Source organism: Cynoglossus semilaevis, chromosome 11 (genome assembly GCF_000523025.1).
Source record: "Cynoglossus semilaevis isolate Cse_v1.0 chromosome 11, Cse_v1.0, whole genome shotgun sequence".
NCBI lineage: Eukaryota > Metazoa > Chordata > Actinopteri > Pleuronectiformes > Cynoglossidae > Cynoglossus > Cynoglossus semilaevis.
In genome coordinates this window covers 18,495,012-18,516,859 of record NC_024317.1, presented here as the reverse complement: position 1 = coordinate 18,516,859, position 21,848 = coordinate 18,495,012, and the positions used below count along the sequence as shown (strand labels likewise).

The window sequence follows — 21,848 nt, the reverse complement described above, 5'->3', positions numbered from 1 at the left end:
ATTAGCTTCATAATTTACACAAATGCATTTATTGTACTCATTTTATTTTAAGGATGCACGTGTATCTCGTTTGAGATTTCCTGGTTTTCTATTCCACATTCAAATACATTAGAAAATAAAATATATATATACACATATATGTATAATTATAATGAATCATTTCTATATGAACATAGTCCTCTGTGCTAAGCGCCTCCTCAGCTGCTCATGGAGGACATTTGCATATTTGCATTTATGCAGATTTAATGAATGTGTGTGTATGTGTATGTGCACGGGTTAATTAGGAATCTTGCGCCAGGGCTTTTCCAGAAAAGGTCACACTGTGCCAAAGGCGTGAATATGTTCTCCACTCGTGACGAACCTCAAAGTGACAAGTGCAGTGACATTTTTTTTCCCCCCTTTGACTAAAATACAACTAACGTCTTCAGAGGTTTCATTTTTCACTTGTTTTATTTGTGTTAATTATCACATTTCATATGAAACAAGCAGAAAGACAGGACTTCTCCAGGTGAAACAATTCCCGTATAGTTGTTGAGAATTACTGATGATTGTTTTTAACCCTCATCTCTACAAAAGACAAGAAACGTACAATAAATACATAGGAAAGCATTCAGGAAAATACTGAAACTTCACCTTAAAATAATATTAAAAAATACTTTTTTAAATCTCTGATTGATATAACATCTTTGCAGTGTTTGTCGATCATTCCTTTTCAAACCCTGAAGGTTCGCTCTCATCCCTCTGAACCACTGCGTCCTCACAAACACTGGCAGAAACACGCAGGGCATCTTTCATGGTTTTAGTGTTTTAAAGCCACATGATTGCATCTGACAGACTCACAGCCTCCTAAAAATATCTCCTCTGGTTTTCTCATAGTGGAACTGTGCTCATGTCGGTTGAAGTCTTCGGTCGATCTTTGACAAGTGTATCAGTCTGGGTGAGACCTGAAAAACTGTACGGTCCCAGAAAACACACATGTAGAGTGTGTGCCTGTTTAATCCCCATCGCATTTCCTGCAATTTAACCTTAAAATGTATTTATAGAAGAAAAAAAACAGCTTTGTCATTGTATTCATATTTGTAATAAGGTTTTTTAAATTAATTTTAAAGGTGTTCCAGACACGTTATAGAAACATCACCTGATATACCATATTGTTTTTTTTTTATATTTTATTTTCTTGGTTCAAACACACTTTCTCTACAGGCTCCATTTCTTTGGTCTAATAATCATGAGCTTTATCTTTAATCTTCCACTGACTCTATATCGAAACTCCATTTGGTTACAGTAAGTTGGTAAACAGCATGTGGTGAAAATTAGAGGCATTATTCAGAACCAGTATCAGCCCAAACCGCATCAGCTCACGAGTCACTGCTAAAAATGCTCGCTCTTTTTCCCCGAAATGAGCTGAAATTGCAGATGAAAAAAAAAGAAAAAGAAAAAAACCTTCAAAGTTTGAGTCGCAGATAAACAACTTTTGGGGCGACTTACTGATGTCCCTCTATGGAACGTGAAATGTGGAACAAACACGGTGATTCTGACCGGTTGGTTTGCTGTGTTTCAACTGGAGAAACAACAATACGGTTGCCCTGTGTATCGACGATACTACTCCATAATTAATCAATACATATTCCTGCAATTGATTATTATTATTAAGTTAAAAATATTGTGCAATGTTCTATGTAATCTAAAATTATTTTTTTTGTATTTTATTTTATCAGGGTAGAAAAACCAAACTCATTCAATCAGTTAATAAAAATCGGATAAAATCCCAGATATCTGAGTTCAGGACTATATGAGAGCTCTGATCCTAGATTTCTCAGTATCATGAAATGCACTGTTGTGGTTGTAGTTTTATAGTTGATTTACTCTCTGAAGCAGCATAGACTTTATTACAAGGCAATTAAAAACATTTTTAAGTTCCTGCGGGCCACACAGAATGACTTGGCGTGCCGCATTTGGCCCACGGGCCTTGAGTTTGACGCGTGTAAGAGTTAGGAACAGATTCTTGAATTTCTCAGATGCGGTTCTATTATTCATCTCCTAGATATGCATTCTAAACAAACATTTAACTGCGCGCTGTAACGCCCTCTGCCATCTCACCACACCTTCATCCAAGTGGCCAAGTTCTTGGCCAGCAGTGAGTGGGCTGGTATTAACGGATTCCATAGCAGCCATTGTGGAGCGTGGAGATTCAGGATGAGCCAAATCTCTCTCCAGGCCCTGACAAAACCACAGCGTCTCACTCTGTTTAAACTCTGTGAAAAAGAGCCGTTTGTGCTGACATTGAACATGACACAGAGCAAACATCCACAGTGTAAGTGGCACAAAGGATCCAAAAAAATAAACACGTACCACTGAATAAATGGATTAGATGTTCCTCCTGACAAAGTAGCTTTCTGCACCTCTGGGATTTCGGAGTTTGCCAAGTGTTGACTGCCACGCCCTGGCGAGTGAATAGGTTCGCAGCAGAAGGGGCGTGCTGACTGATCCTTGGGGATTTATTATCTTTAGTCCGTTGCCTTTTCCTGCTCGATTATGATGACCACTTGGTTTTAATTCAGTCTTAAAGTGAAATGTAGGATTTGAGAGCTGCAGATGTAGAAGTCTGTCCTGTGATGCTGCTCTGACATCAGCTGCTTTTGTCTGCCTTCACTTCTCTTGTCACGTTTGAATTTGATTTGAACTTGTCCTGAAACAGAAAGTAGCACAAAATCTAAAATGCTTCCAGCTTTGGAAATTTTGGTTTCTGATTCATTTGGTTCGCTTTTATTCCGGGACTTTGCGCATAAAAGCGGGTTCGCTTTTATTCCGGGACTTTGCGCTTTTTTTTTAAGTTGCACAATTTTCAACACACCAGAAATCACACGTCCTGCAGGTTGTTGGCAGTAGTGCAGCTGCAGTTTGTCTGCCAGCCACGTAGAAGATGCACAGAATTGACTGGCACATCGCTTAGCTTGTTGGGCAGAAATATATTATATAAAATTATTAAAATATCACTCATCTGGGAGTGGTGCAGTGGGCAGGACAAAATACACATTTTTGTCTAATTTTATTATTTGATGTTGTGAGTTGGACTAGACGGTCCAGCGGGCCGAATTCGGCCTGGGGGCCACCAGTTGATGACCAGAATACAGACTAAAATGCAGAGATAATTATTGATGGAAACTTTTTTTTATGTTCATGTCTATTAATTGATTGATAATAATAATAATAATAAATTGTATTAACCAAAATAGATTTACTTTAAAAATAACTTTGCATTTGTATCAATATACTCCTATTTTATAAAATATTTGATGCAGTATTTTTTTTAATCCATCAATTCCCATCACTTTTTCTGCAGCAGAGAGAAGCATTTGGACATTTCCACTAGTACTTGACACTAGTACATGGTTTACTTAAATTAAAACCTATAATAAAAGATTAAGATAAGTGTTCCATGTGACTGATATCTTCTTCTTTTTTTTAGAATTAAAAAATAATAATAATAATAATAATAATACTAACTCAGTCCTGGAGCTGCTGAGCGGATTAGTGCAGATATTAGTTGTGTTCCTGTGATAATGAGAGCAGGGCAGGCTGCAGCACGCCTCTGCTACACATACATTATTGAAGTACTGTGTGAATCTGACACGGGATCCAACTTTCTGCTAGCCTGCTGTGGAAGGCTGAGAAAATGTCAACTTAAAGTGTCAAGTTTTCAGATTTGAAAAAAAAGAAAAAGAAAAACGGTGCCAAAGCCGGGGTGAAAAGTTTTTGTTGTGCTTCTCCCTGACTCTCTCTGACTCCTGTAAGGTGAGAAGCAGAGTGACTGAAGGTGATACCAAATCCAACACGTGAAAGTGTGCTCACACACATACACACACAGACAGACTCACACTCTTACTGTATATGCCCAGTCTGCCAGATTACGCCCGCCTTCCTGCTGTCCCTTTGAAGTACGCCACTAGCAGTAAATTCTTCTGCTCTTTTATGCTCATTCCCATTTCGATTAGTGGGGTTAACAAGCCGCTGCAGCTCGGGCTAATGAGACTGTACCACGGAGAGGGGTCATCAGGGATCAGGTGGGGGGTTAAGGAGCGATGACTCAGCCTCTTTCCTACCGGGTTAAATGAGATGGATGGGAGAATCCTTACCATGTGCTGCTACGACTGCTGTTCCACAGCCCAAACAAAGACCTCTGTAAAATGATAAAAACATAAGAAGTGACACATTAATGCACATTAACGCAGTAACCAACCTCCTTTAATGGCAACCCGTCGTTGCACTTCAAACAGGATCTAATTACTTTGACCAGGACTATCACTGTAACTACACACACAAACACACACACTCTCAAACATCCTCCTTGCCAACATGGGGGCCATGTACGGCCGGTCCCGCTGGGGACAGATGGGCAGACAGGGAGGGTGGGGGGGCTCATTAAGGCAGGATGTACCAGGATGCAGTAAAACCTCTACTTTCCTTTTACTCTTGTTCCCCTTTCTTCTGCCGTGTGCTGATTCACAGCAGAGCCAGCGCTCGGAGATCACTAACAGATGGAAGGCAGATAGTCGGATTACACCGCAGCACACCAGAGACCCTCGGAGAGTCTTCTCAGCTGTGTTGTGTGTGTGTTATGTCACAAGGAACTTTATTTCACTTCCATGTGCCATTGTGTTTGAATGAGAGTTCACAGAGTGTAAACTGTGAAACGTTAGCATAAATGTTGGTGGTTGTGTTGGGGTGACGTGGTGATGGCCTGAACGAGTGAGAGGATAAACTGAAGTTGTTGTGATTTGGTCAGAACTGTGGGCGAAGGATATTGAAGTACTGTAATGTAGATTTTAAATAATAATAATCTTACCGGTGTCCACAACCAACTTTTATGAGGTCCTGGACCAGTTCTCACTGGTTTGGGTTCGACCAGTTACTGAAATGACAGAAAGACAAGAGAAGTTTTGTTTTGTTTAATTTTTGTCACAAATGTATAATGATGTTGTTGTACAAATGTCCTTTGTCATTAGAGGGTCAGTCATCTGGAATAGTTGTGTCAGTGATATTTATATCACAAACTATCCATATAATTGTCTTAGTCATGGGATTAATTATGTTTATTTATTGATAACACAAAAACACTTACGGTTCCTCTAAACTGTGGGGTGTTGGAGGTTGGATACTGTCAATAGATATAGATATATACAGTATATTATAGATGAATAGGTAGCTGGACGGCTGAATAGAGAATGGATGGATGATGGATGGATGAGTAAACATTGGTGGGTGAATGGATGGTTGAACATTGATGAATAGATGGATGGATGGATGGATGAATGGATGAATATAGCCATCAAACACGGATGAATGAATGGACAGATGGATGGATGAATATAGCCATCAAACACAAGAGAAACAGTTCAAGTCTCTTTATTACTGTAATAAAGAGACTTCCCTGAATGGGAAAATTCTCCATGTGAGTCTTTGGAATTCACACAGTCTGCCACAGGTGGCACCATTAGGTATTTGGTTCCTCTGGGATTCAAACCCAGAACCGTCTGCATGTATAGAAGATGTGTAAGGCAGGTATAATACCCGCTACACTAAAGAACTATGATGGTTAACAGAAGTAAAGACTTACCAGGAGTACACTAGATCCATGTTTAATGAAGTGCCAGACATCAGAAACCTGCGCCTGTGTGAGTCCCCAGGCTTAATGTTGTGTAAGTGAAGGTATGGTCAACAGACTAAGTGACCACTCGCAGACTCCAAACTATGACCATGACATCCCATCTTGTCCAGGTCAGACGTCAATAAAGAGATCAGCTCTGATGACTGGTCAAGTGAGCAGACAAGTGAGGGGATGATGAGTAGCAGGGGACCTGTCCTGTCTTGTCCGCCTTTTCCTGCTGTGTCTGTTGTTGTCTGTTGTCTGGGTTGCACTGATCAGACCAGTCAGCAGTGACACAGCTGCCTGTATTGCACTACTGTCTGGCATGTAGTACACAGTCCTGCAGCTGGGGTACAGCAAGGACACCTGCATCCTGTCTCTCTCTGTCTTATTGTCCAACACCTACATCTGCAGCCAATGTGACATAAACACAAACGTTTACAGTTGTTGCAGTAACGTAGATTTAAAATAATAATAATAATATTCCATCCATTCATCCATTTCCCATCCGCTTATCCGTCACCGGGTCGCAGGGTTATAAGTCCACTGGAAGGTACCAACCTCCCTAACTGGGATTCGATCTTGCCCAGGAGGTGAACCCTGGGGTTCCACACCAATGAAAGAGACATTGCCTCTGAGCCAAAGCACCACGTCATAATAATTATTATGATTATTATAATTACCAATTCAAAAGCCAAGAAAAATATGTATTTTCCACCCAGGGAAGTCTAACTGACATTTTGTTTCACTTTCCAAAATGTATGTATGTGTGTGTTTGGTATAGCTATACTTATGGGGACACTTTTTTCACCCTGTCATTAAGGGGACACATTGTCCTTGTGATTTCTGCTGAGGAAGAGGGTGTTTTGAGGTCTGAGATTCAGTTTGGAGTTAGGATTCAAATTAGGGCCAGATTAGAGTAATGATTAAGATTATGCATGTTTTAGTAATAGTTGGGGCTAAGATTAAGGGGCTCACAAAAGGCAAAAGCCAGTGTGTGTGTGTGTGTACTCACAGCGTGGGGACCCCTGAGCGTCTCTGAGAGGCTGCTCTCCTAATTAGTTAATTAATCCTCACTAAGCTCATCCACCAAACCAGGGGCTCACAACAAAGAGACAGCAGAAAGACAGTAGACTAGAGTGGTGTGTGCATGTGTGTACAAGTGCTCGTGTGTGTGTTTGTAATAGCATGAGGGAAAGGGAAGAGCAGGTTTGGCAATAACATGGTCCGCGACCTCATATCTCTTATCTTTTCTATCATTGATTTGACTTTTATGTTCATTAGTTTTTTTTTTGTAATACACCCATAACCTTCTTAGTCTGTGTCTTTGTTTCTCTTTGAGTCTAAAGGTGAAGTAGGAATGTGTGTCACAACTTCCCTACATGGAAACTCAAACGCTGTGCCATCACCTTAAACAACACATTTCCAAGGAATTTCAGCTTCTGACAAAACAGTTTATTAGGAGGAAATGGCTCTTTTATCAGCTGCGTTTCGTAGGAACAGCTGAGTTGTAGCGCAGTGACGGATACCCTCCAAATGCCCCCCCCCCCTCCTGCCCCTGAGTTGAGGCACAGCTGACGAGTGTATTGTTTCAGTGCTGAGTTTAAATATCAACAGTCTCAACAGGATTGTTTGTTTCGCCTCAGAGTCGTCACCCACTGATAGTCTTCTCTCATTCAGGTTATGAATGTGACGCAAAAAGCCGCCTGCAGGCCTTGGCAGGTTAGTCACTGCTGCTGTGCTGTAAATCAACCATCACTCAACAAACTACTACGATTCTGTTTCTAATTTCACATATAAAGCTTGTGTGCGGGGGCTTTTTTTACACGGAAAATCGTACTGTTTGTCTTAGTTACGTACGAAGCACTGGAAATGTAATTTGTCCACATGGATTCAAATTTAGATGGATGCCAATGTGTCCCTGAGCCAGACACTTAACACCAAGTTACCCCTCATACCAAAGCCACTTAGTGCTTACTCCTGGGTAATTACATAGGTTGACAGGTAACCCTTTTTAAGTCTGTTGTTAGCATTTTAACTACATAAGAGGAGTTGTCCAGCTGGTTGTGTGTGGTGCTCAAAATAACATTACAAGTAAAATGCAACACGAATTCCCTGCTTAAAAGACACCACTGTCTTTAGATAATTAATATTAAGGCACCTTGTGTAGGGTCAGCAGTCGTATGGACGCCTTGGCTACGTCTTGTACAACCAGGTGATTTTAGTCCTGATAACGACTAAAATGTTTCATCAACACCATTGGTCTAGCATTGTATTTGGAATTCTCCTTTTTATGCTGTTTTTTTACCATGAAATAATTACCATGAAAATGAACAAAACCAGTGATGTTTTTTCAGAAGCATGTCATGTTGCATTACATCAGTAGCGATATTTTAAGTGCATCTGGAAGTAAAAAATACAGTTACTCGTATAGATTTGGCCCCTAGCAAATTGAAACCGAGCCAATACTACAAGTGGTTTTAAGTAGTTTTGGCTAATAATGTAAATGTATCACAAATATCTAGGAAACATAAAATCAGATAAAACTCTGTAATATCCCTATAAGTATTTATTTAAAGTTGCTTTCCTTGACATTAAAAATCATAAGATACAACCAGTCTTTGTTTCAGCTCTAAATCAAAAAAATCTGGGTTCATAAGAAATGAAGAATAACAGAAAACACATCCCCGGTAGAATAAAGTGTGTTTTATATACATGTTCCCCCTGAAGCAGGGACTACAGCTGCACCGAGACTATAGAACATGACAGCAGTTCCAAACAAACCCGAAAGGACACACACTGACTGTGTACATGTGGTCTCTGTGGTACTGATCAAACAGCAAATGATACACATGTACATTTATGCACGAATACAGTGTACTCAGACATGTAGAGCCCAAACTGAAAGACGACAAATGAACACAAGTCCTGTTCCGTCTCCTGTCAGCTCTCCTCCCTCATCGCCAGTCCAGTTCAGTTCAGTTCAGTTCAGGGATGTTAAAGTAAAACACATGTAGAGTAAATAGATACAAGTAAATGAAAGCAAACAGAAAACAAACTGTCGTGTCCCTTTCCTTGGAGACACTGGAACTCGGAGCAAGTTTTCCGTGGGCTTTTCCATCTGAGGACATTCGGGCCAAAAAATCTGAGATATCGCATTGAATGTTCGGGTTTGTGAGCGTTAGTCTGTACTTTGTTAAAGGGTCCATGTGTGTGTGTGTTAGTGTGTCATCTTCAGAGACGTCAAATAGTCGGGAAAAGAATGTCAGGAATCATTTTTGCCACGGTGGAGCCACATGGCACGCTGGCATTCACTTTGGATCAGATGTGCACTGAGAGATTTAACTCAACCTAAGGGGAAATTGTCACCGACCCCCCCGATCCCCCGACCCCTCATCCCACCACCACACACTCACACCTATGACCACCTCTAACGCCCCATTTCGTTCTGCCCCTCAGCATCCTTCATCAACCAGCCCCCGGGCCCCTCATTGTGTCTAAACACACTCTAGCACAAACACATGAATGCAAACACACACCCAGTGTTTCTACTTACACACATTTACATACATGATGTCAGCAGCACTGACACCTGTGGACACACTGAAGGCGACGTCTTCTGTCTCCTATTTATTGTCCATCCCTCCTGCACCGTCTCTGTTACCTCCTCTCCTTTGCAAGTATCTTTCCTTTTCTCCCGCCCTTTCTTTCCTTCCTTCCCTACGTCCTTACTTCCTTCCATCCTCGCTCTGCTCATCTCCCTCCTTCCCCTCCCTTCCATCGGAGATTGCAGAGAAAATAGCTCAGGGCCAGATTAGAGGTTGGCTGCCGCTTTGCGTTACCAGCAAAGATAAATATTCCCAGGATGACTCCCATTGGCTCCAGGGTGTTTATGTGTCAACATACAAACCACACACACACACACACACACTTCCACATAGGAACATACATGTACGGTAAACACACGTGCAACACACACTCCTACACTGCTGCTGTTCTGCACAGGTCAGTGTGTTGTAATAAACTAAACCAAACTGAGTCTTACTTCCCTTTTCAGATGCTTACTCAGACACCCTCATATCCGTGTGTGTGTGTCTGTGTGTGTGTGTGTGTGTGTGTGTGTGTGTCTCATTGGCCAGGTGTTATACAGTATTTGTAGCAACAGTTGTGTTACGTCAGCCACAGGCTCCTGTAAAAATGATGTGAAGCATTGAGTTGAGCAGTTTTGTTTTTGAAGAGCTGTTTTTCATTGTTGAGAATACAGTAAATATTTAGGAGGAGGTGATTTATATTAAATAGCTTAACTGTTAGCCATCGAAAAAATACTCCTCAATAAAGTATTACTGTTTCAGAATGTAAGAGTATACATTGCAACACTTTGATCATGTACAAGTAACACTATAGCCACATGAAGGTACTGTAAGAGTATACATTGCAACACTTTGATTATGTTCAAGTAACACTATAGCCACATATTAAATAATTATTTTTGGATCAGTACATATTTTTTGTGGATATGTATAAATTAAACATTAGTAGAAATGAGAACCATGATAGAAAAAAAAGTGTCTAAAAGTGACGTTTAACAGTGAGACTGAGAAAATATATATCATATCAACACGTGACTCGAAAGTCCTGTGGTTAGTGTATAGATAGATCTTATCATGAATATAATTTATTTTCCTGATTTTCAGTATGATAGTATGACAGTATGTCAGAATGAAATGATATGACTAACAGTGAAGTAAATTTGAGATGCTAGCCATCGTGGAGTTAAAGTTATTGTCGAAGTAGTTGCAAAAGTATGTGTTGTTGTTTATATTTTAGCTGTTCTATAGTAAACAGGTGTGCCTTTGTGCATTGGTCGATACGTTGATATTCTGAAACCATGCATGAGATCAGTTATAGCTAAAGAAAGTGAAAGAATTAACGTCCCGTTGACAATATAAAAAAGAATATTTAAACATATTTTCCTTTAATAATTCATCACAGATTAGATTTATGGAACTTACATTTCAAAAGAAAAAAAAGTGCAGTTGTAAATACTGCGTTGAATTTTTATGCATTGAAGTTTTCATACAAATTATACAGGATATAAATTCACATCCTAAATTTTTTAACTCAGTAATTTCATTCAACCAATTACAGCCAACAAATAATTTAAAAAATTCAACCAATTACAGCCAACAAATAATAATAAATTATTATAAATAGTAAATAAAAATGGTAAAATAATAATATGTAAGAATCATACCCTAGTTACCTTAGTACTTGGTTAGCTACCAGCCCTGTAGGTGGCAGTAATGCACCTAGTAGACAAACAAATGCACCGATAAACAGTTGCGTTATTAAAAAAAAATCAGTTTAAATTAAGTTAAAGTTGACATTTAATCTCCTTCAATATTTCAACATGTTACAGTAACGAGCAACAGTACGGATTATTATGATATATATGTATATAAACAGTCTTTGTTTTTTTTCTCCACACATCTTTCATTACACCGGGAAAATACTTCAACTTTCAACAAGCTAAAAACGTGTCTCTCTTTTTTAACCCTGTTATTACAACAGCATTGAAAAACAACGTTGTAGTTTGTTGTCTTTGAAAACCAGACTTTAAAATGCTATAATTGCAAGGAATTGGTCGGAGATTCTTTAGGGTGTTTTTTCAGCTGTCGTCACACAAGGTTTCTTAAAGTGTAATAACAAACTTATTTTACACAAACTCTCAACTCTCAAAGTCTCAGATCAAAGTGTACTTTAGGGTAGGTTTTGAATAGTGTCAGTTGAATCGTCATTAAAAACATCATAAGGTGAGCCAACTGAAGCCTCAACAGCAGCAATATCATCATGTAGTTTTATCTTTAGTTTAATTGTCATTATATCATTGCCAATATTGGCCTTTGTGCCTGTCTGTCTTCTTATAGGGGTAATGCTGTGGCATGTTCGGTAGGTACTCCTGCCTAACATTAAGACAAGATTCCAGGTTGATTGCTGGAATTACAACGGTGTGAGGGATTTAGTGATGAATGTATGGATGGATGGATGGATTCGTGGATGGATGAGTTGTCGGTGGCCAACCTTCAAATTTGGGAAACTAAAGAAAACTGGAAACATATGGAAATAAGAGTTACAAAAATGTCCTCCTGAAAGGGAAGGAGACTGGACAGATATCATAATAGAGGTATAGGAAGACCATGTGACTTAATATAGGGTATATTAAGTCACAAGGAATGAATTATATCTTGTTGTAGTTCAATATTGATCGACCTGAGTCATCCATTTTATAAATGTCATAAATCTGCTGATTATCTGCTGCTGTTATTTAAGGTTGTTTTTGATTATTTTCTAAAAAAAAAAAAAATCTTTTGTCCAAAGTTTGATATATATTTTTATATATGTACATGAAAATAAGCAAAATCAGCAGTGAGGTCATGTTTGAAGAAAGGCCTTATCAGTTTTGATCAGCTGGGTGCATGGATTTACGGCTACTGTCAGGCCCCTCAGCAGACAGCTGCACTTACAGGGAGGCGGGAGGTGAAGACTAGAAATTTATGAGACATGTCAGAACAAGACTGATATTTTCAAGCTGCACATTTTTTTTCTGTTTGCTGGAGAGCTGGAGACTTGTGTGTGTGTGTGTGTGTGTGTGTGTGTGTGTGTGTGTGTGTGTGTGTGTGTGTGTGTGTGTGTGTGTGTGTGTGTGTGTGTGTGTTTGTGTGTGTTTGGACAAAGCCCTAAAAACACAAACACACACACACTACGTTCTATTTCGTACACATACACACGCTTGTATAATCGCACAATTAACCTCATACCAACGCTCCCTCCTGCACACGCACACACACACCACACGTTGTTAAAGGCTTTCTAGTCTTTAATAACGTGTGGCATGTATGGTATAAAATAAAGTCTCATTGACAAACACGCCCAAAACAGGTGCTCACATAAGGAAATGAAGTCTGACTAAGAGATCATTATCATACCAGGTTCACAGCTGAAGTTGTACCACACACTGACTCAGAATCTATCGGTCTTTTAAGAAGGATACTTTGTAAAGCCTAACGCATCTCACGTGCATGATTTGCATGATATGTTTTACTGTTTCACACCACACCATCAGATAGTTTACAACAGCGTTTGTCTGTGTGTGTGTAAACATGCAGAGATATGAGCTGTATCGCTCTGCCATCACCCACGACTGGAATCTCATTCTTCATCGTCGCACTCCCCTCCTCTCCCCTCCTCTCCCTTCCCTTCTTCACGCCTGTTCATCCAACAGTGGTTACATGCTAGAACCGTTGACAGTGCAAGTCACGCAACTTCAGCTTTTTTTTTTTTTTTTTTTTTAAGATATTCTGGGTAAGCAGGTGCATGTGTAAACACAACGTCCTATGTAGCGTCTTAGCATCACTGGGACTAGCGTAGACACAGAAGCACAAAGTTGACAGCCAAGCAGAAACTTGACCTTGGTGGTTTATAATGGTGGTTTAGAAAAATGCATAAACCTTTATTTAAAAAAAACACACAACTTTAAAAACCATCTTTAAAGCTAATGAAACATAGCAGATGCAACACCAGTGTATTCCATAACAAAAATTAGTTAGTAAGTTAATGCTACAAAAGAGTTTGGTCATTTATTAGTTATATTTTTACATTGATTTATGTATTGGCATAGAGTAAGTTTTTTTACATCATAATTGTAACTTAAATAGTCAAATAGCTAAGTTTAGGGAGATTAACATCACTAGCATTTAGCTTTTCTCTTAATCTATCTGTGATTGTTTTGTTGCAAAGTTGTAATTGTCTTATAGAACTACTTTCTCCCAACACTGTTGTGCTAAAGCAGTGTTTTTTCAACCTTAGGTTTACAACCCGACATGGGGTCGTTTGAAATGTCTAGTAATTGATACAATGAAAATTATTGATTAAAATATTTTTTCAACTAAATGTGAATGTTTTTAAATTAGCTCTGTATTTGCAAGACAGTATAACAACCATGTTTAAAAAAATAATTCTATGGAAAAAAATGGGGGTGACGTGAAGTCATAAAAGGCTGGGAACCACTGTACTACAGTCTAATATTCTGGTCTTTACATTTCTGAAAGGTAGCTGTGATTTACTTCTTTAATTAAAATCCGGAACAACAAAAAGAAACCACCTTCTTTTTTCTTCTCTCTCTTTTTGTTCTCCAGTTATCGAAGGAGGAGTTCAGCCCGTACGACTCTGACACCTTTTCATCACCACATTCTCTCGTTATGCAAAAGCGGCGTTGTGGCTGAATGCTATTGGTAAGTACTGTAAACATCAGTGCCTTTCTCTGCCTCCCTCTTACACAATAGTGTCCAACATAATTGAGGCATGTGCCGTGCGTGGGTGTGTGTGTGTGTGGCTGTGACGCGGGCCGGATGAATGACTGGTGGAAAGTAAAACCAAAAGAATAAAGGGAACAATGGCTCGATGTATTTGCTAAAACAATTCTTTGGTGATTTTTGTGAATGAAAATCCTTAAAAAAATAATCAGATGAAGACTTTGTTTAAACTCTGATCCAGTAGCAGCAACTTTGTCTAAATACTATTTACATAAATGTTAGGACACAAGTTGCCTAAGTATGCCCCCCCCCCTCCACTCCTCTCCTGTCCCCCCATCTATCCCCTCCCTTCGTCTGAGAGGACGGAGCACGGCCTCCTCCGTTGACTATCCTGCTCACTGCAAACATGTCTGGACAGCTTTGTATCTCATCCCTCTTTGGATAAACACAGGCAGGAAATGAATGTGGTTTTACAATGATTCACTCCATACTGGAAGCATTTGCTGTCAAAGAGATCCATTCAAAGCAGCTTTGGCTTCACATGTTTACTATTTTCTTATTCCCGGGTAGATATATATCTGTTGCCTGGCTAGTTCCTACCTCTAAAACACAACACACCTTATCAAGGAAAAGCTCAAGCACCTTATCATGTTTTTATCGTGTGTGTGACAGAGTCGATCCCCTGCGACGTGAGTTCATTCGTCCGAGCGATTCCCTCTCTGTCTCTTGGCTCTTCTGTTTTGTTTTGTCTCTTGTTCTCCACTTCTGTTCTGCTGTGTTCTGTTTTGTTGTCTCCTCAAAAATCCCACCAGGCTGCACCTTTTCTCTTCTGCTCTGCTATCTTTACGAGAGGAAAGTCAGAGAAGTGCCTGAGGCCAAGACTTAAAACCATGCAGTACAGCTGGGCAGGACTGTCAGTCGGAGTAATGAGTTTTACCTTTAGCTGAACCATTAACGGCTGCTGCCTGCCTTGTGGTGTTTCAGCTCTGAAGTGAGGACAACACTCGTCCACTCAACGCCTCATCTCTCCGGCTGTAATGACTCGCCAACGTTTAACGCTGATCATCATACACACAGAGAGCCCTTTTTGTGGGGTCTTCAGCAGTTGACTGACCTCTGACAGGAAATCACTTTGAACAATTTAACACAGCGGGTCGTTGGGTTTTCCATTTGGTACGCATGTACTGTATGTATTCTTCAAATTACAACGTTGGAGTATTATTGGTTCACCAGAGGCTCCAGATAGGTTCAGCCACAGAGTGTATTACCAAATATATACCTATGGTAATTATATTTTCGGTTTGTTTTCTTTTTCTTACTCCTGAAAATATCCAACAACTTTGCTTTGACTTGCCCCGGTTAAAAATGCAGGAAGTAGGACACCCACTCACCCATTAACTGCAATTTATCTGCACAGTTCCTTGCTGTTCTGATACTTTCAAGTGTCTTCACTGAACGGTTCAGAGAAGCCCTTTGGGCAACAATCAGACCGCATAATGTGGAAGGAATAACCCGCTGTGACGACACCAGAGAAAATTATAATCTGACACAGAATTTCAGTCAGAAATGAAGAAATAGTGTCAAACATGACGCGTTTGTTCCAGCGGTTCTGTTTTTTTATCTAAAGTGGATCAAGGTGATACATGTGGCAGAAGCTGGGGGGTATAGTGTAGTAGCGGCTATTTTTTGCACAGATCTTTGTAAACACAGTGTTATGTCAGTAACATGTTAATAGTGGCGTAAAAATGGAAGAAGTCTTTGTCCAAAAATCCACATGTCGACAAAGCAGTGGGAGACTGAATTAACCTCCTAAAAACTCGCTCTTGAGGAAAAACAAATCTGATTTGGAGTCAATGCCGTGGCCTGTGCTCGTCTTCAACGTGTCTGCCGGGTTTTAAAGTAAATACTGTCTCATTTTAGTCATGTGAAAGCCTTTGTGTGTAAAAACAAGACAGGAAAAGAATGGATTTGTTCCGTCTACGTGTCACACTCTCAGACACGCACCAGTACAAACAACCTCCAACGTTTCTAACAGCACTCTGAAAAAACAGATGTATTCTTCAGAAACAGTCACAGCAAAGAGATTGCCAAAGTAAGTTGTTCACGTTCGTGAAACTCCTCACCGTTGCTATGACAATGTCAGGTGTGTAAAGTAATATCGTTGAACCTTTTGAAAATGTTCCTTAGAATTTCTTCGTAGATAACCGACAGCTGCTTCCATTTTTGCCGAGGCAAGTGTTGACCAGAGATGAACTTAGGCGACAGCTTTCTTTCTCACAGATCTCATTTTCATCCCAGGTTAGCAGTCATGTCATGTGCCGTTTAAGGCGTATCCGTAGAAATGCTATTGACAAAAAAGGCACATTTATAAACCTTCAAAAATTGCATGGACAATGTAAAATGTGTAACTTGTAATCGAGTTCAGTTGTCCTGTGAAAACAGTGTTTTTACAGTTTCACGGTCCATTTCATGTTTTTACACTTTAGACACAACACATAAGGTTCATGTTTGACCTCATTTTGACCGGACACAGCCCACGGAGCATTCTTAATGAAGCCTCAGTTATTTAAGTGATTCCCAAATCGTGATTTCACCCCAGTCTTTGCACATAGATTTATTAATGACTCACTGACTCTCAAAAATAAATTATTATTATTTTATTAATGACTCACTGACTCTCAAAAACAAATTATTATTATTAACAACAACAATAAAAATAAATGGTAACAACAACAACAATATTAATAACAATAATAATAATATATATTAGAAAATAAGAACAAATGAAGAGCAAAATTATGTAATATTAATGGATAATATCAAAACAGGCATTATATCCACCCTGAAAATACAATAGAATTGCATATTTTGTAACGAAAGGTCTTTGGAGTCTCAGTGAGTGTGTAATTTCCTCCATATGGTACCATCCCTTAACTTCCTGTATACAATAACATTTCTTTTTACTTAAAAACATGATAAATCAAAACAACTGTTGTTTAAATAACATTTGATTTAAGAAGATCCATTCATTTGATTTGTTTTAATCACTAATCATTTTAATGCTCCATCAGTGTAGCATTAGCGTCTCTGCGTCTCTGTGTGTTAGTCCAGGGAATCAGCCATGTGTGGACCACTGATGAGGAAATGAATGGGTGAGCAGTGAGGCACAGACAGATCAATAATCCCATCTAATCCATCATCTTATTTTACTGGATCACACAAGTGTTATTTTTCCACGGTTGTTTCCTATTGATCCATGGTTTAAAATCTGTCCAGAGTGATTGGGGAATTTTACCCCTCCGCTCCCACGATTTCTGACTCTGTCAAAGCGGCAGAAGTTACTGTGTGCTAACCACTGAACATGTCGTGTTTACAGGCCTGTTTGTTGATCAAACAGCTTGTTCCCATTACCGCTCTCAGATCAAGGTGAACAGGACTTGCTTACACATTTGTTAGCAGGGGAGACACCAGATGCTTTTCATTAGATAGATGAGCAGCGGCAACCATCCTGTGTGATTTATCTGTTTTTGTGTCAGGGTAAATAAAAAAAAAAGACAGAGGAGAATGTTAACTTGGGTTGGAGGGTGCGTTTGTGTGAGTGAGAGCATGTGTCTGTGTAGCCCGGCTTCTTTAGCAGATAATGATTTTACAGTAAGCGCGACGTTTTAGGATGTGGCAGGTTTGGAGAGGATTTGGAAGGGTCTTTGCGGTGGTAGAGGCAGCGAGAGGCCACCAGAGACGCATGTTCCCTGAGAAACCAAGACATCTGTTGTCTGTGAGAAGAGAGCACACGGAGGAGACGTGGGACCGAGGGGGTCTCTGTAGTCCAGTGTGCACTGTCGTTGGCTACGCTGACTGACTAATTGGGTACGAGGCCTGTGCGTGAGCATGCGAAGATGGGTTGTCTGGGTGGCAAGCCAAAGAGGAAGGAAGACAGGCCACCTCATTCCCACCGGATGAGGAAAAAAAGGACAGAAAACAAAAAAAAAAGAAAAGAACAGGAGTAATAATAGATGCCTCCCCAGTCCCCCATTCCTTCTCCTCCCACCCTCTTAACCCCCCGCACCCTCCTTCACTTCCCTCTGTAGCCCTTCCAGACCCAGACTCCAGACTAGCCTCATCCTTGTAATTTAGATTAATTTCTTCCACATTTTCCTCAGGGATTAGGCTACAACCCACCCCCCACCACGATGCCCCCCCCCAAACAAACATACATGCACGCACACTCAGCTCACCCCCTACAATAGTTGCCTAATGCTCTCATTATTGAACGACATTCCCCTCGCAACTTGCCCTGGCCCAACCCCCAACACCCCCCGCACACAAACCCAAACATAAACTGAAAAAAAAAAATCTCTCAGCAGACTTGATCTTTCACGGTCATTAAGTTGATTTTACTTTTAATTAAAACAACTAAAGACTGATTGTGTTTTAAGCATTGCTAACGAACTTGTCTCCACCAGAGTTTTTCCGCTCATTTCATTTTAAAATATGCAAGAAGTTGCCTTTAACGTAAACCGAAAAACACAAACCATTGGACATAAAACTGACCGCTGAAAGTGTACGGTGGTTTGACGTCTACAAAGACACTGTCATCACACCCACTTTAACTCTGTTTGGTAGATGCTTGAGGAGCTTTTTTCAGGGGAAATGTTCACCACTAGTTGGCGGCATTGCTACAATGCTGAAAATTGAATTATTTGGTGTTTGTCGTTGTATGGTTATCGCTTGTCGCTAAAGTAATCCTAGCACGACCCAAGTCATTGTGTTGTTTGAAGCTCTACCTGCGGTTGACATAGGGGTCTAAGTTGGAACAAATTTAAAAAACAGTAAAAAAAAATCTGTTTTTCCAGTATTCACAGTTAATAAATAAGGAACAGGAAAGCAGCTGTTTGCAGTGAACGTATATGAGTCTGATCAAATGTGATCTTCCTAGTTTTTGACTTCTGTTGAATACAGACAGTATTTCAGGGTAACTCGAGGTGTTCCGTTTTAATTTGAATTTAAATATAAATTAAAGGCACACAGGCACCAACCGTGGCCGTGAGAGACTCAAAAGGTTCATCACGGGAACCAGAAAATAATCTGTCAAGCAAAGACTTGTTGCCTTAATTATACCATTATTTCAATCAATTTTTATCTCCGAACGGCATTTTCCCATTTTCTCAGCCAACCTTTCGTAGCTGGCAAGCCTCAGAAAGTAGACATGGGTCGACATGACTTTTAACTGTTAAGCACTTATTAATCCCACTTACTTTCATGCATTCATAATAGTTTTTTCATTTTTTTCTCTTCCTTTTAGTTTACTGGAAATTTAATAAAAAAACACTAAATACAATTGCGGAGTGTTAACACATTGTAAAACATTGTAAACAGCACAGTAAACAAGGAATATGTTTATTTAGTCCAATAAAAACTGTAGTTACTTTTAGAGAGAAATTATTGGCTAAGTATTGACATCAACAACAACAAAAACAACAACAAAGGTGTTTGTGTGAAACTATTTTCTTCTTCTGGAGATGTTTGTAGTTGGTTTATACGTAGTAGATATAGTAGTAGACTAACGCACTGTGAGGTCAATATGGGCAAAAGAAGTCTCTACGTAAAGGACACAGTTTAAAACCCTGAAGATATGATTTAAAAAATGCTCTGTTACACATGAGAGCTGCAGAAGTCCAATGGTACTTATTTAATTGATAACTTAACTTACTTAATTTTATGTAACCAATAGCAATGAGACATGATTTTTAAAAAAATCTCTGTTGTGTCTCTGCTTGTACCAGGTTTGTTGTCGCTACTGTTAGCTTAGGTTTGTTGTAGATAATGTTACCTTAGGATTATTGTAGCTAATGTTAGCTTAGGTTTGTTGTAGCTAATGTTAGCTTAGGATTGTTGTAGCTAATATTAGCTCAGGTTTGTTGTAGCTAATGTTAGCTCCGGGGGTATCTCACCAAAGTAGAATAACTATATCCATTATAACTGAGGTAGTGCGGCTTGACTTATTCTGATCCGCCCATCTTGGCTTAGTTGGTTGCCCGTACGCAGAGCTAGGAAGAAAAGGCGTGGCTATGTCAAGCCAGGTGTAGACATTCCGGATTAGTGCGTGTCCACGGTATTCTTAAATAGACCTTGGAATCGCACACAGTCACCGATAGTTTTCCCAAATACTCCTTCATCATCCAATGCCCTGATTATAACATCTCATTTACTGTACAATACTCAGAGCTGTCACTGTTGCATCAAGCTAGCACAACCTAGCTTCATTTCAGATGCAAAGCCACATACTATATTAATCATTTTCATAAAAAGACTTGAAAAATAATAAATAAAAACCCATAAATGAAAAGTTTGCCTAGAAATATGTGGATATGCACTAGTAATTTACTGTTCTAATAATTTCCTGAAAGGTCTTAAATATTTTTTTTTTCAAAAATGATTAAAAATGCACTAATTTCAGAAGTAACTTCAGAAAAAGTCTTTATTTTTAAAATATGTAGCTTTGTGCTTTCTCATCTTTAAAATTTAGGAAAAATCTAAACAAGCTGGTCCAAAATGATGAGGCTCTGTGCTTTCTCATCTTCAAAATTCAGGAGAACTTATTTTTGTTACGTGAAGAATCACTCAAGAATGAGATATTATCCTAATAATGTTTTAAAAAATTCATAAAAAATACATTCAGTCGCTCTTCAGTTGAGACAATCCAATTTTAAACTTTTGATTTACATCAGTAAACCTCGTGTTGCTGTTTTTTCTTCATGTTTTATGACTTCACAAACAAAGACGTAGCTATGACTGGTGTCACTTCACACAATAACATTCCCTCTGTTTTTGTTACATTTTTCGTCACACATTTTCTCTTCGGCCCATTTATCTTCTCTCTGAGAGGCGGCCAGATGACAAACTTAATCGTCCAGGATTGGATTGCTCCTAATTCCTGTAAGTGAGACGCACACTGACATTTTCAGCTCAAATGATCATGGAGCTTCCTGTGTTTACCGAAGTAGACTTGGACTCCTGATTTACACGAGATTCTGCTATCAGGGAGATGACTTGTGATGACTGATGACATAGGGTATTAAGACTATGGCTTCTCTCATAAAGTGGTTACAGTGGTTGGGAACTGCAAACAAGCGATTAGTCTCACTGCAAATGAGCCTTAATGTACAACAGATTTCAAAAGGCGGTCATAAAAAAAAAAAGAGCGGTCAGGACGAATGGAGTCGATGAACACGTGGGACACAATGTTGTGGGATTGGTTACAGTACGCAGACTAAATCAGCTCTGGAAAAGTACTGTACTCGAAAATTTAACAGAAAATAGGTAATTAAAAGAGAACAAATCATAAAGGTCGGTTTGTTCTCTGTCTTTGCCGACAACTTTATCCATGTGACTCGAACACAACTTGACCTACATAAAAAAGGTCATTCAGTCAGCGATGGCATGTAACACGACTACAGTTCAGTGAGTCTGAAATTGACAAGTAGCCCTGGGCATCGCAGTGACATTAAAAGATTTCTGTTAATATGTCAGAGATAATCGCTGAAGTTGTAAGTGTTTTTCTTTTTCATTCTCAGAGGGAAAACGAGCAGCAGCAGAAGCTGAGGGGTAACCCTGACACGTTCATGCCTGTCGTCCTTTCCCAGCTTCGTGAGGTGCGTCACTCGTGAATCACTCACAGTGATTCACAGTTCAGGTGATACACTGTGTGAGTTTCCAGATTTTGGATAGTTGGGAAATAAAGAAGGTCCATGTCAAAACAGGCAGAGTGATAGATCAGAATTGAATCATGAAGAAACATATAAATACAAAATGTAGGACAAAAAAATAGAAAGTTTAAGATCTCATTTAAAAGGTTTTTCTTCTTTGGTTTTATATCTTAAAGGCACCAA

At 39.5% G+C, this 21,848-nt stretch overlaps 1 long non-coding RNA gene across 4 annotated transcripts in view; it reads left to right on the top strand.

Moving 5' to 3' along the window:
* Nucleotides 1-21,848, top strand: part of LOC103386723 (uncharacterized) — a 140,561-nt gene that overhangs the window by 110,821 nt on the left and 7,892 nt on the right. For 2 of the 4 annotated variants that reach the window (XR_003051093.1, XR_003051090.1), the window contains exons 5-6: nucleotides 13,843-13,938; nucleotides 21,534-21,611. This is a non-coding gene — a long non-coding RNA (uncharacterized LOC103386723). Of the gene's footprint in view, nucleotides 1-13,842; nucleotides 13,939-21,533; nucleotides 21,665-21,848 lie in introns of all 4 variants that reach the window. The other 2 variants (XR_003051092.1, XR_003051091.1) reach the window with 2 other exon arrangements.